This window comes from Nyctereutes procyonoides, unplaced genomic scaffold, assembly GCF_905146905.1.
Source record: "Nyctereutes procyonoides isolate TBG_1078 unplaced genomic scaffold, NYPRO_anot_genome, whole genome shotgun sequence".
In the NCBI taxonomy this organism is placed as follows: domain Eukaryota; kingdom Metazoa; phylum Chordata; class Mammalia; order Carnivora; family Canidae; genus Nyctereutes; species Nyctereutes procyonoides.
The window spans coordinates 9,020,622-9,037,024 of NW_026575033.1; the positions used below are offsets into that span (position 1 = coordinate 9,020,622).

The 16,403-nt window shown below is 36.5% G+C and overlaps 1 long non-coding RNA gene across 1 annotated transcript; it reads right to left on the reverse strand.

Moving 5' to 3' along the window:
• Positions 1-267: 267 nt before the first annotated feature.
• On the reverse strand, positions 268-16,165 carry LOC129504616 (uncharacterized). The gene is made up of 3 exons (XR_008663388.1): positions 16,058-16,165; positions 1,111-1,241; positions 268-382 (listed from the first exon to the last, which is right to left on the reverse strand). It is a non-coding gene; the product is annotated as an uncharacterized LOC129504616 (long non-coding RNA).
• Positions 16,166-16,403: the final 238 nt, after the last annotated feature.

A 16,403-nucleotide genomic window follows, 5' to 3' on the forward strand; every position in this document is an offset into this window, starting at 1 on the left:
GTAGACAGTTGTAGCTTCAATCCCATAACTCTACCACAAAAATAGATTCTCAGATTCTTTTAATATGAACGTTATCTAGATAAGACTATATGTAGGTCCTCTTTGACAAGTTAACATGATTCACTGCTTTGTTTCTATAAACTAAAGTTAGAAGGTCAGAGTGACTCACTTTTCTTTTTTGTATGCATCTAAGTGTACAAGGAAATCAGACTGCTGCTTCTGCTGTTGCTTTCTTTAAAAGAAAAAAAAAAAAAAGACCTGCTCCTTCTTAAGTATCCTTTTTAGGCCAGCAATTTTGAAGTGCAAGACTTATTGGTATCCGAGCGGAAAGGGCTGATGCTCTGCTTTATCACGACTCCCTGTGAGTAGAGTTCTTCCATTGCTGGAGAAAGGAAAACATTTGTTGTACTAATACTGAATGTGCTTCCTGTGTAAAATAACCTTTAACTCTGTGGAGATCCCCCAGTTTAATGATCAGGGACATAGTGGAAATAGAAGGAAATCCAAACACCCCACTGCAGCCATTCTCCTCACCAGCAGGTCAAGCTGCAATCTTCCTCATGACAGAAATGGCTGCTAGGGGAATGTTCAACTGGGCTCCTGTTTCTCCTATTTTAAGATATGACTACTTTAATTGTTTTAAAATGTGTGTGACATTTTGACCCTGTAAGAAGGCTGGGCTACATCAATCAAGGGTCATGAGGTAGGTGGACCAGTAGAATCCTTACTCATGTGTCTGCTGCGGGGATTGCAGGAATCTGGTCAACGATTGAGTTGGCTTTTAAACCCCAAGCAAGACTGCGTGTTTCTCTGTCTCTGTATGATTGTTATTGAAACACTGCTGAGTTTACAGTGACTTCCCAGGCCATCAGCACATTTCTTTTTATGCAGAAACTTGAAGTGGTATTTCCTACACTGAACAAGGGAAAAATCCAGCAGTGTTCAACTAGAGAAACAAACTTCTCAAGTATATTTTGGCTTTAGAAACCTCCTACTCCTTAAGTTCTGTGAAAGTATGTCTATGTGTTATGGAAAGAAGGAGCTTCCCTGGCACGTGGGCACTATGTGTCCCCAGCAGGACACAGTCACATTCTGTCTCAGCAAACTCACCTTCGGAACTGCATTTGGTATTCTCAGAACGCAGTTTGCATTTGGCGAACATGAGAGCTGCTTCCAAACTCACTTGCAGATTGCTCCTTCTTAAAAAGATATGCCTACTTTCAAAAAGACATCAGAGCTGACTGGAAGAGAGAAGAAAAAGATAATGGGGCCTGATTATTTTAATCTCTTCCCCATTCTGTATTTTCTTTCTTTTTCTGTCTCTCTCTCTTTCTCTCTCTATCCCACTCTCTCCTTCTCCTTCCTACTTACATCTGCAACCCCCTTAAGCCAGAGCCTCTGATTAATCTTGATTTTAATCTGTTTTGTCTCCTTCTCTCTAAGAATGAGTGATTGGTCTTGGAGTACAGATCAAATCTAATGATGCAAGAGTCATGTATTTCACATGCCTTAGACTGCATTGCCGGGTTCTAAAATTCTGGTGAAGTCAGACATGCTCATGGTGTACTGGAAAGACACTACCTGGTATTTTAGTAGGTATTTAATAACTATTTACATTTGTTTGACATTTGATGTTTGTAGATGGGTTGAGCACTTGTTAGGAATCATGAGATCCAGGCTCTGTCAGCATTCTGCTACTAATTTGATGCATAACTTTTGACAGACTCCCATCCTTTCTGGGATTACAATTTCCTGGCTTTCTAAAAAGGAATTATACTTTCATGATTCTTGAAATGGGGCATCCATGCTCCTAGACAAAAGAGTTTAGGACTGTATCAGGGAGTGTACATAGCCAGAAGAGAAATACTTCTCTAGAGTTATCAATTTCACCTGAGGGTAAATCCTGAAAATTTGGTTTTCTGTTATATGAAATCAAATAGGGATATATTAGGTACTCCTGAAACATAAATTGTGCCCAAATTTCATGCCTGCAGCCAACAGATTTGGCTCTTGACCACAGATTGCTTTTTATTCATATTCACTTTCCTCTGCTTTTAGAAGTTCTTTAGTGGTGAACTCTAAGAGGTACTCTCCTTTTTAGCACCTATTTCTTTTCCTAGTCTTAAAGTGCTATGTCTTTGAAGGATTTACCCTGTGCCCTGGGCTTAGACTATCACTTACAGGCAGCTCTTTCATTTAGATGTCTCTTGTAGGTACCAAAGCCTGCATATCCAGTTGCCTACTTGGGATTTCCTTCTGGATATCTCAAACCCAACATGTCTAATGCAGAACTCATGGCTTTCCCCCCAAACCTGGTACCCTTTCAATGTTCCATAACTGAGTAAATGCTATTATATCCATTTAATTGCGCAAGTTGGAAAGTTGTATCATCCTTGACATCTTCTGCAACCTTATTCCCTACAACCAATCCATCACCCAAACTTGTAATTACTGACTTCTAAATAGCTCTCAAATCCATCTCTCTCCATCTTCAAACTGCTCTCATTCCTCGTGTTGGCCTCCTTACTGTTCTATACCACATCTTATTGTGGCCCCCCTATGTGTGAGACCCTGCATTTCCCCATCAGTACCGACCTGTATCAGCCTCAATTCCTGCGCCAGCCACACTGTCCTTCTTCTGTTCCCTCATATACACCAGGCTACCTCTTATCACAGTACCTTGCCTATGTCTATTTTCACTTTCTGCTTCCTCCACTCAGTTAACTTCTACTCACCAGGCCTGAAAAGCCTTTTCTGACCTTGCTGACTAGTTCAAATCTCTTTTATTAGGACCACTTATTTCTCTTTTGTGCTACTTGCTGGAGCCATAATTCTTTGTTTATTTATTTGATTTATAGGTGCTTCCCTCTGAGGCTGAAAGTCTATGAGGACAGGAATCATATCTGGCAGGCATTATGACCCCATAGCCAATAGTTACTTTAATAGTAGACACTTTAATAAATAAATATTTGGTGAATGAATGAATAAAATAGTTATTCTATAGCAAAGGAATGGGAAGTATTGATAAGTGCCATCAATAACAATGAGTTAGTACACACAGAAGAATTTTGGGATTCTAAACTGTTCAATTAGTCAATTCTGTTTGCAGTGATTAGTTGGGATGTTATTTTTCAAAAATCAAGTACTAGGGTGCCTGGGTGGCTCATTAGGTTAGGCATCTGCCTTCGGCTCAGGTCATGATCCCAGGGTCCTGGGATCAAGTCCTGCATCAGGTTCCCTGCTCAGGGGGAGTCTGCTTCTCTCTCTGTCCCTCTTCCCTTCTCCTTCCCTCTGCTCATGCTCTTTTGTGCTTGCACACTCTCTCTCTCAAATAAATAAGTAAAATCCTTTAAAAAAATCAAGTGCTGCTGATAACTTGAAATATATTGTGCAGATTTATAGAGGCAAAATGCAAATAAGCATTTGTAGTCAGGCACTTAGATCTTTTAACAGGATTTCCAATCTTTTAATAGTTGCTATACCAGGGCATTCAAACAAAAGAACAGTTTTTATACATATCCATAAACCAGATTCTTCATTGCTCTTAACTAATAAAATCAATTATTTTCCTGCACTTGCTTGACTTTTGTCCTAATGAGACAAATACATTTTCACAGTGTTCTCCACGTAAAACAAATCTTCTTAAGAATTAATGGCATGACACAGAAGTCAAAAACAGAAATAACTTTAAAATGATACTCCTTTTACTTGTAAGACCTAAGACTTCTGTTTAAATGACAACATAAGGGGTGTCTGGATGGCTCAGTCAGTTAAATATCTGACTCCTACTCAGGTCATGATCCTGGGGTCCTAGGATCGAGCCCCACATTGGGGTCCAGGGAAGCCTACTTCTCCCTCTCCCTCTGCCCCTGCTTGTGTGCTCTCTCTCACTAACCTTGTCTCTCTCTCTCTCTCTTTTTAAGGTTTTATTTATTCATGACAGACAGAGAAAGAGAGAGAGAGAGGCAGAGACACAGGCAGAGGGAGAAGCAGGCTCCATGCAGGGAGCCCGATGTGGCACTCGATCCCAGGTCTCCAGGATCAGGCCCTGGCTGAAGGTGGCACTAAACCGCTGAGCCACCGGGGCTGCCCCAACCCTGTGTCTCAAATAAATAAATAAATCTTTTAAAAAAATGACAACATGAGTCATAACACTAAGTTTAAAAAGTAATCTCAATATATACAGATTTCCAAATAAATTTTCAGTGGAAGGAGAAATTCTACTAATTGTCTCTAATAAGTGATTAATATTTTCTTACTAGTCATTAATTTAGGCATATGCATAAAAATAAAACAGATTTCTACATGTACATGATACAAAACGATTAGTACTCACTTAAAAAAATTATTGAGCAGTGTTACAATGTTCTGTTGCATTTCACAGGAAAAAATAAAGTATTATGTTTTAAGATTATTTTGGAGTCACAGAATATCTGACAAGAGTATACATTAAGCGAAAAAGGCAATTATTTTTTTCCTATAGCATGAAGTCTAGAGGTAGACAATCTGTTTTCAGTGAGGTTATCAAGGATATGGGTTCCATTTCTCCATTCTTGTTTTTGTCACCTCATGATCCCACAGTTGCATTCAAAGGAGGTGGAAGTGTTAGGGGGTAAGGATAGGCAAGAGTAAAATTTGACTGTTTTGGAGTGGCTCCTGTTTTATCATGAAAGTTATCATGTGCCACAAAAATTCAAGTCAGGAGAAATAAAAGGGTATTCACATCAAGACATGTTGTGGTCAAATGCAGACAAAAAGAAAATCTTAAAGCAGTCAGGGAAAAAATACCGACTACCCACAAAGGAAAAACAGACTTATGGTAATATTTATTAACAGCAATGATGGATGCCAGAAGGCAGTAACAATATCTTCGAAATGAAGAGAGAAAATAATTGACAGCCTAGATTTCTATATCCAGCAAACCTATCTTTCAGGATGGAAAAATAAGAACATTTTCTGACAAACATAAAAAATGAAAGTTTACTATTACTCACTAGAGGAATTTCTATAGGATATATTCCCAGGATGAAGAAAACTCATCCTAGAAAGAAGGTCTCAGATCCAAAGTAGATAGCAAAGAAAATAATAAACACATGGGTAAATCTAGACAATCACTGTGGTAAACAACAGTTGTAATATCTTAATTATAAGGTTAAAAATGATATACAACTAGAATGCTGGTAAAAATGGCATATAATTTGGGAGTTGATAATTAGGAATAAGGCATTTGAAAGTCTATACTTTGTTCAGGAAGGTAAAACACTAACTTCAAGACTTACTAAACTACACACTTTATTAGTTATATATTTTATTAAATTACACAGACACATATATACGTTAAAATTATAGGACACCTAGTAAAATATTAAAAAATAAGGTATAAGCTCCAAAGAGATAAACAGATTAAGAAAAAAAACTCACAAAACAATAAAAAAGTCAAGAAGGTAAAAAAAGAATTTAAAAAAGCAGAACAAAAAAAATTAAAAAAAGCAGAACAATAGAATGAATAAAATAATAGAAATTAAATTCAAATAATTAAAATAACAATAAGGGTAAGTGAGTCAAACTTTTTATCAGATTAGATAGAAAGCAAAATCTTGTTACATGTTGTTTACATGAGATACGTGTAAAACAAGTACACAGAAGAGTTACAAGCAAAAGCAAACAGCAATTAAAAAAAAAAAAGCAAACAGCATTACTAGAGATAGAGGTTTATTACCTACTAAGGAAGGTCCAATTCATTAGAAAGATGTAAGCAACTGTAAACTTGCATACTTCTAATAAGATAGCTTCAAAAAATGTCAACCAAAAAAATGATAAAACAGGAAAAGGAAATTGACAAATACACTATTATTGAGGTAGACTTTAATAAATCGTTGCCAGAAATTGGCAAGATAAAAATATCAGTAATAATAGGGATGATTTGACCATCACAATAAATAAACCATGTCTAATAAGCATATATAGATGCCTATATCTAAGAACTAGAATACACTTTCTGTTCCCAGGGACAGTTATAAAAATTGACAATGTATCAGCCAATAAAGTAAGTCTTACCAGAGGCCAAAGAATCATTATCATGTAGAACACATTCTCTGACCACAATACAATTAATAACAAAAACATAGCCCCCCCCCCCAAAAAAAAAAAACCTTGGAAATTTAAAGCATAATTCTAAATTGTTCATGGGTCAGAAAGAAAGCAAAAGCAAATAAGAAAATTAGAACCAACAATAACAATTCTATAGGAAGGTTTATGAAATACAGCTAAAGTGGTAGATGGAGGAAGTGATAGCCTTATAATACTTATATTAATAAAAAAAGAAAAGTTGAGATTACAAAAAGAACAAAAAATCTAAATAGAAGAGAATAAAGGAAATAATTAAAAGAGCAAAAATTAATGAAATACATTCAGTAAAAAGGATTAACAATGAAAATGTTGATTCATTGAAAAGAAATTAATAAAATTGACAAACCCTTAGCAAATTGATGGAGAGAGCAGATACAATTTTAAGAATGGAAAAAGAAATCATAAACACAACAGCAACTACACAGATAAAATATTACAAGAAACTTATCAATAACTTTAAAAACAAGTAAAATTGGCAAATTTCTGAAAATACAAATTTACAAACTGACCTAAGAAATTTAAAATCATAAATAAGCCTGATATTTCGCTTATATGCAATTCTACATCTATACTGTTCATGTAGGGCCATGGTCAGTTTTGATTGATTAGTGTGACCATTCTAATAGATTGTTAATTAATTTGATTACCATCTAGCCTATAATCATTAGTAAAGATTTTCCCACAAAGAAAACACTAGGTCCAACAGTTTTATAAGCAAGTTTGCCAAGATACAAGGAAGAGATCATTCCAATTGTAAACTCTTTTAGGGAGTATAAAAGGAGGAACATCCCCTGACTTTATAAAGCTGGTATAACGTTATACATAAAACCAGACAAGAAAAAATTACAATACAACTTCAATCTTCATCATGGAGGCAAAAATCTTAAACAAAATAAAAGCAACTGTATCAAATGATATATGTATCATTATCTTTTATATATATCTTGTATATATATATATATACAAAGATAATGACCAACTGAGTCTACAAGGAGTCAAGATTGTTGTACCATTAGAGATTTATTAATGCAATTTATCCCATTAACAGATTAAAAGAGAAAAATCATATGGTCATTTCAAAAGAGGTAGAAAAACATTCAAAAAAATTTCACAAGCCATTTATAATAAAAACAAACAAAAAAATGTAGCCAAAAAGAAATAGAAAAGAACATCATTAGCCTACCTAATAAAGGATATCTGCAAAAACATCTCCAGCAAATGTAATACTCCATAGCTTCAAAGTTAAAAGCATTTCCTTTAAAAATAAAGACTAAGGCTAGGAGATAAACTGTTTTCATTCCTAATTACTTTATGCTGGAGTTTTAGCTATTGCATCGAAAAAAATAGTAAAGGAATATACGGATTGGAAGGAAGAGACTAAATTGTCATTATTTATAAATTAAATAAATGTCTATATAAAAAAACTCAAAGAATCTACCACAAATTATAATAAAAAATGATCAAAAAATGATTGCTAGACATAGGATCAATAAATGAGAGTTTTTTTTATAAATGAGAGTTAATTGCATTTCCATATCCCATCAAAAAACAGTTGCAAATTTTAATTTTAAAGGATACCAGTTACAATAGTACAGAAATAATATATCTAGTAATAAATCCAACAAAAATATTTAAGAAACTTCATGTAGAATGCTATATTTACTGAATCAAGAAAAAGATGGGCAGACCCACTATCATCATTATTTATCCAACATTATTTTGCAAGTGCAGTGAGATAAGGAAATAATTAATATAAATTTGTTAAAGAAGAAATTATCTTTTTGTTGATAATATGATTACATATTTATAACCCCCAAGATAATGCTTTCAAAAAGGGCCTACTAGAATTAACATGATAATTGAATAATGTAACTGGACACAAGATAAATACAACAGAGACACATATACATATACCAATATACATACAAATGTATGTGTGTGTGCACATTGTTCTTTATATGGTAGAAGCTCTTTCAAGTTACTTCTACATAAGTGCAAGATTTACACAAGTTCTCAATTTCATCTGCAGTACTTACAGACTATTACCTATGGCAGGATAAATGCCCTCACCTTGTGAGATAACCATCTATCCCACTTTCACTGGTTGTTCTATGCTTACTAATACCCAGTTGTGTTTTCTCCGAAACTTTTTTATGACAGTTGTACTGCTATCAAAACTAAGTAATTTAAATAAATATTACTGAATTCAAAAAAAACAATAATGTGAAAAGAATGAATTGTTTTTATGAAAACTAAGTTGTCTGCTTTAAAAAGATTCAAGGTGTACCTGGGTGGTATAGTCAGTTAAGCATCCAAATCTAGTTTTGGCTCATGTCCTGATCTCAGGGTTGTGAGATCCAGGACCACATCAGGCTCTGCACTCAGCATCGCACTTACTTAAGACTCTCTCACTCTCAGTCTGCCCCTTCCTCTCTCCCCCACCCCTGCACTCTCTCTCTAATAAATCTTTTAAAATATTGTTTGGAAAGATTCAGTAAAGGCAAGTTATAAGCAATGCTGTTGGTTTCGGTGTGACAATTATAAAACAGGAGGGGGAAGTTGTAAGATTCTGCATTTACATTTTATTGCTAGTATAGTTCTTGATCCATGGTAAAGAAAACTAAACTGCAAATTGTATAGTATACATTATGAATGTGGTTTATGCAGGAAAAATATCATTGTACTCCAAATACTTAAAGAACTTTGTCCCAGATAGCAATATGCATAAGTGAATATATATATCTATATAAATATTCATACACACACATATATACACACACATTTATTAAAATATTTAAAATATGTAGGCTGTATTAGGATAGGCTAGGTTATACTGCAGTAAAACAAAAAAGAGGCCTCCAAACCCCTTAACTCTCAGTTATTTAAAACCACAAAGAGCCTCCACCTGGAAAGCATCCAGGGCAACTATCTTCTGCATTATGGCCCAGCATTGTAGCTGCTTTGGTCTTTTGGTACTTCCATATCAACATACACAACCATAATCACCAGGACAGCGAAGATATTATAAAGACACATGCTCTAACTCCTCAATGCTTCCATGCAGAAGTGAAAAATATCACTTCCACTCATATTTTCATTTGCCAGGGTTAGTCACACAGCTATACCTAATTTTAAGAGATTAAAAATAATCTTGTTACATGATTAGAAGTAGAGAGGAAATAGGTATTGTTGAACAGTGAGGTCTATTACATACATATTATTTTCTAAGATTTCTCAATCTTGCCAACTAAAAAACCAAACACTGTGATAGTTTGTACTACTGATCAGAATATTTGCTGTCCTTCATGTTGGAGTACTATTTCCATCCCATTGGCATTGTGACCTGAAGGGCCCCTTCCTGTAAAAGGATTATGGATTTCTGACACTTCAATATCAGATATGAGCATAGGTCTTGCTTTGGCTTATGAAATGTGAGGGTATGGGACGAGGGACACTTCTTTATAGAAACTTTTTTTTAAAAGATTTTATTTACTTATTCATGAGAGACACACAGAGAGAGGAGCAGAGACATAGGCAGAGGGAGATCGCAGGACCCCGGGATCATGCCCTGAGTCAAGGGTAGATGCTCAACCACTAAGCCACTCAGGCGTCCTTCTTTGTAGAAACTTTATGAGCCAGGAGATGCAGTGCCTTGATTTCCTTCCCTCTACTACAAGGGTGCAACGTGCTTAGTAATTACTCTGTTAGCCTGGGTCTCAAAGTGAAGATAGTGTGAAGCTGAGCTGCTGGCAGCTTGTGATGGACACATAGTATGAAGAGATTGTCGTTACAAACCACTGAGAGCTTCAGGTTGCTACTTCAGCATAATTTACCCTAACCCAACTATTATGCACATCATACGGCAAGAATGCTGATAGGAATAGTCAAATAGAAATATGCCTGGGTGGCTCTGTCAGTTAAGCATCTGCCTTTGGCTCAGGTCATGATCCCCGGGTCCTGGGATGCAGTGCTGTGTTGGGCTCCCTGCTTACAGGGAGAATGCTTTTCATCTCCTCCCTGCTTGTGCTCTCTCTCACTATCTCTCTCTCTCTCAAATAAATAAATAAAGTCTTTAAAAAGAAATAAAAATGGAAAGACATATATTCCATTTGTAACAGTGATAAAAGTACAAAATATTTAAGGCTAAATTCAACAAGACAGCTTTAAGACATATGGAAAAAATTATAAAATATTATTGATGGATATATATAGCATGTAAAATTTCCCAAAATCAATGTATAAATTTTATGTAATTCCAACCATAATCCTAATGGATTCTTTTTAATTTGATAAAAGCATTTTAAAGTTCATGTGGAATAACAGAATTGACCTATAATGTTGCTGCCAGGATTAAATGGGCCAAAATATGTAAAATGCTTAGGACAGTATTTGGCACATACAGGCATAATAAATGTTAGCTAGTTTTGCTGTTTGGAAAACTATTTAGATCATTAGAATGGAGAGTCTCAAAATGTATCTTAGTGTAAATGGGATTTTAACATAGCCCCTAGAGGAAAATAAAATTAGACTCCTCTCTTAATCCATATTGAAAAATAAATTCCATATGAATTAAAAACAAAGTATTAAAAATAGCATTTTAGAATAAAATTTTAGAATAAATTCATATACTAGGGGCTAGGGAAACACTTTCAACTGAAATAGCCAAGGTGTTGTAAAGGAAAAGAGACATTTATTTAAAACTGTATGAAGCACCTGGGTGGAACAGTAGGTTAAGCATCCAACTCTTGGTGTCAGCTCAGGTCGTGATCTCATGGTCATGAGATCAAGCCCCACATCAGGCTCCACACTCAGCAGGGAGTCTGCTTGAGATTCTCTCTCTCCCTCTGCCCTTCCTGCTCATGCTTGTGTGTATCCTCTCTCTCTCTCAAATAAATAATCTTTTTAAAAAATGTATAGCTTGAAGATACCAAACGAAAAATATTACAGCAGATTATGAGAAGCATTTGTAATGCATAAGACAAAGGTTAACATTTTTAGTACATGAGCACGTACAAATTTATAGGAAGAAGATGAAAAACTCCATAGAAAAATGAGCAAAGGATGTGTGAATAGGCATTTCCAGGAAAGCAAATCTAAACAATAAATAAATATGAAAACCTGCTTTATCTTACCAGCAATCAGGAAGAATTACACTGAAGTAACAATAAGCCATCACTTCTCACTTATCAGGTCAACAAAAATTTTAATTGTGGGCAGAAAGATGAATTTACACATTCTGAATCACTTTTTACATCTATTTTAAAAAAAGGATGTCTCAGAACAATCATTTAATGAATATAATGGTAAAGGAAGAAATTATTTTGTATTGCAATTAGTCATACACAAACTATTTTAAAATTTTAGGTTCCCATGGAATGTATTTTGACCAGATTTTGACTTCTGTTGCTCTATCTTCCACACTGTAGGTCCTTCTCTGCTTTGAAGAATTTTTCAACTACTTTTGGACACTGGACAGTATTTTTTGTTTTTTTAAATTCCAGTTAGTTAACATACAGGGTTATATTCATTTTAGTTGTACGATATAGTAATACAACACTTCTATACAGCACTCTGTGGTCATCACGACAAGTGCACTCCTTAATCCCCATCCCTGACTTAACCCATCCCTCCACCCCTGGGACAGTGTTCTCTTGACTTCAGTACCACTCTGACCCAGGGCCACAGAAAAGCCCAAGTAACACACTCCTGAGTGCCTTACCCATGCAAGTTCTGGCCGGCCTGGTGGAATCCTGGCTAACTATACCCTTTTGTATCTGTGACTTGTATGATTCTTCATCTAGTTTCTCACAGCCAGTTCATTTCCTAGTTAACTCCTCATTCTCCACCTTCCCACATTCTAGAATCTCTCAGCAGGGTGCTAGGGCCAAGGCAGTCTTAAATACTTACTGTAGGAAATAAATTAGACTCAGTGCTAATTGTGCCTTGGGGTTCATTTCATCCAGTCTGGACCACCACACTTTTTCTTGAAAGATGCAGTCATTGTTTCTTGAGTCTACTGTGGTGAGAATGTGGAGAAGGATCAGGGAACAGGTGAGTGAGGAGAGGAGAAAGGCAGGCAGGCCAGCTGAAAGGCTATGACTATGTTCCTAATGAAAGATGAGAGCTATAAAAGGACACAACTAGCTCCAAAACAGATGGGGAATATGGAGTTTACAGGCCAACAAGGAGAGGCATGTTAAAAAAACAAGAAGTGCAACAATGTGTTACAGACCCTGTGACACTTCCTGTATGCATATGCAGTGGGGCATAGATCTGTCCTCTCTGGAAGGGGGAAAGCACAACAGTAGAGCAAGTCAAGAAAGGCTGCATCAGAGGAGTGATGCTTGCCCCGAGACAGTGCAACAGAGCCTTCCAGGAAAAGGGGAGGACAGGAGTCAAAGTACAGGGGCATGAAACTTCATGACATTTTCAAAGAATTCCAAGTAATTTAACGTGACCAGAGTAAAGGATTTAAGAATGAGATGACATTCTTAAAAGTCAGGTGACAAAAGGCCTGTTTGCCATTCTAAAAGAGTCTGGAATTAATCCTGTGGGGCAGAGAACAAGGAGCTGAAATAATAGATTTGCATTTGAGGGGACAAACATCTTTGGCAGTACTATGTTAGATGGTTTGGAATAAGGCAGGGAGCTCTTCTAAAGACCCAGGCATGAGGCAATTATTCTGTTAACCAGTGTCAGGCAATTTCACTGAGGTATTTGAGAAATAATGTTTTCCTTTCTTGCTGATGTAAAAACACCTAACTAAAACAATAAACAAACAGGTCTTCTTTTTTTTTCTTCTATACTCTATTGTAAACTTAGTTGTACAGTCTAACTTAATAAATGGAGTGAGGCTGAATAGCCTTTGGCATCAATCCCAGATGCTAAAACAGTGAGAAAACAACAAAACATGGAACATAATATCTATCCATAGATCCAATTGTATGGTTAGGGTTATGGAGTACTTTAAGAGTTATGATTTCCCTGGCAAAGTATCAAAAAAACATACCTTTGAAAATTATTCAGAACAGCCATTTGGCATCCTACCATGCTGACAGAAATGAAAAATGCGAGTAAATAGCCTACGTGTAATTCGCCACTCCTGAAGAAGTAAAGGAAGGATGTTTCCTAAGGCTTCAGCATGACATATTTTATGAAATAAAAACACGGTCATGAATAAAGCCAAGAGAAAAATGTCCCAACTTACTTAGAAAACAGTGTCAATCTATTTTTTTAAAATAGATATATTTTGTCATATAAAAGAATACCTGCAAGGCAATTCATTTCCAGTGATTCTTTGTGCTCTGGATTCCATTCTTTTTGCCCTTTTGTGTTTTCTAATTTTCTATACTGTGCATGCATTGCTTCCATGAGGAAAAAACAAAAAAACTCAAACCGTACGATCAGAATGACTTAGGCTGTCTTTCTCAGCTTTTAGATTCTAAATCAGCTTCCTAGTTCTGAAGATGATTAGCATAAACTGCTTTTGCAGTAATCTCCTAGTAGTAGCTTTGATTAAAGGCAAATTTTCTCTCCTCCAGTTTTTTCTTAAAATTTTATTTATTTATTAGAGAGAGACAGAGAGACAGAGACACAGGCAGAGGGAGAAGCAGGGTCCATGCGGGGAGCCCGACATGGGACTTGATCCTGGGTCTCCAGGATCACGCCCTGGGCTGAAGGCGGTGCTAAACCGCTGGCCCACCGGGGCTGCCCTCTCCTCCAGTTTTTAATGGTCTTCAAGGAAAAAATTTTTGAATTTTCAAAAATACAAAAGCTTCCCCTCAATTATTCTTGCCAGTGGAGGAAAATATTGACTCTACTATCCAAAAATGGCATCTGAATAAAAAATATCAGGTATATAAGTATATTATATTAGGCTCTATATGCAACTATATGATGGTTTGGGTAGATCTGCCTTCTGAACTAAATTTCTCTTTAGCCAGTATTAACATGACTCTATGCTTCTTACATGTTGGCTGGTAAATGAAGGGTAATAGAAATGGGGCTAGAATTCAAATTTTGTTGTGTATAATCTACAATTGTATGCTCCACAAATATTCTTCATGATGAAAATATAAACCACTTTTTCAAATTTACAGACCTGGAATAGGACTATGAAAGCAGAAAAAACGGAATGCTAACCTCTGCTGTGTCTGATGCAACGCAGATGTAAAATACTAAAACAAAACACCTGGATTCAAGAGTCCACTTTAGTACTTACTCTCAAAATCCAGCTTGTCATATTCAGGGGACACTCTTTTAAAAGTAGCTCCATCTGAGATCATAGTCAGCAAGTATTTCAGAAGAAATATGAAACACTCATCTCATAGGGTTAAAGAAAAGTGTCTGTCAAATAAACTGGGTGTAAAGTATTTCTCCATCCCTTAACACTTAGGAAGGGACTTGCAAAGAGAGATGTGTAAATATGATTTATCTGAAATTAAGTACATTGAACCTTCCCCAACACGACAAGAATTTAGATCACTTAAAGAAGTGTTGGATGTACTATTTATAATTTATAGATTCTTTTCAGGTCTTCTGAGACATAGTAACTTCCTTATGTTGAGATTTGTACCATCCCCTCACAAAAGCTCCCTCCCCAACCTCACAGGGGAGCACAGTATCTGAAACTTACACAGCCATACAATGTTTTAGTTAATAGGTACTTAATGTTTTACAAAATTTTTACACTAATTATTTCTCCCTCCCCTCTCTCAAAAAATGGAGCTCTCATGCTTCTCCTACCTTAAGCTCTGAGGGAAAACCACTGCCACCAACCCTTGTTGCCAGACCCTCTCCAAATTCCCCCATTCTGCTTTCAGAGCTCAAAAGAATCCATCTGGCTAAGAACTGTCAGAGACCAGGAGGAAAAAAAAGACCAAGCAGGACTGGCCAGAATTTGTAGCTGGAAGGGGGAGGAGGAAGGTTGGGCACATCACACACACACACACACACACACACACACACACACACACACACACACACACACATCTATGGCTCCTTACATTAGCGGATGTCAGAATTGTAGACTTTTTGGTGAGGTGCCAGTTTTTGTTGAGTCTAGCCCTGGGGGAAAGGGGATAATTGGAACCAGACGAGGATTTAGGGCCTCAGCTTATAGTGCTGAGTTGTAAGGTTGGGCTTCAGGCCCAGGAAGGTGCTTCCGGAAACTTCTTCAAGTTAAGTTTTCTTGGATCACCCATATCCACCTCCACCTTTTTCCCAACCATATTAGCCTAGCCTTGCTGATTAGCCACAACTCTCCATTCATCTGTTCTTTCCCACACTCCTCATTCAATAAATACTTATTGGTGCTTTCTGTGTGCCAGGTACAGATACAATAACGTGTAAGGTAGAGCCCTGGAAGGTTGTTGAAAAGAAATAGATGTGGAAACAGATGAACACAACTAAGTGCTAAAGGTTATGGTAGTGTGTTGATTGCATCAGGTGCGTAAAGGAGAGAACCTTGACTTCTTTATCCCACACACTCCTCTGGTACCATTAAATGCCCCTGAACCTGCTACTCACTGGTCTGCCCATCACAAATCCTGCCACTAAGTCCCTTGGAACATTCAATTAGACTTCCCTAGCTTATTGCAGCTAGATTTCCCAGTATTTTTTACTTTTCCACAAGTTCTCTTCCCTCATCTTAGCCCTTACTGAAACCCAACTTTCTCCTAAATGATGCCACTTTCCTCAAAAGCCTGTGCAATGGTGACTACTCTTTCTCCCACATTCCCTAACTCACAGGGTAAGAAAAATGTCAACACAACTTCTTGCTCCCAACTTTACTGCTTGATCATTTATCACTCAACTACCTCTTTGAAATGCATACATTTGCTTTATACCATACTTTCTTTACTTTTGAAAGGATGAGGATTCAGCCAAAGCCGCGGGCATTTTTCAACTCATCAAGTTTTACACCAACCTGAGCTGTAACCTCTCTGTATTCATTCATCCACTCTCACCCACGTTTCAATAGCAGCCTACATTCTGGATGGGTTTCTTCTGATGTTCAACAACATGCATTCAACAACTATTTCTGCCAGAGAAGTTTAAGAGTAAAGTCAAGGAAGGCAACAAAAAATAAAGTAAAATAGAGTACTTGTTGTGTTACAGTGCACATGAGCCTGTTTCTCATGTAAAATGTGGATAATAGTACCAACCTCATAGAATAATTGAGGATTAACTGAAACAAAAAATGGTAAGAACTAAGAATAGGGTATGACATACACAGATGTTAACAATTACTAGTAGTCTATCCTCTGAACTAT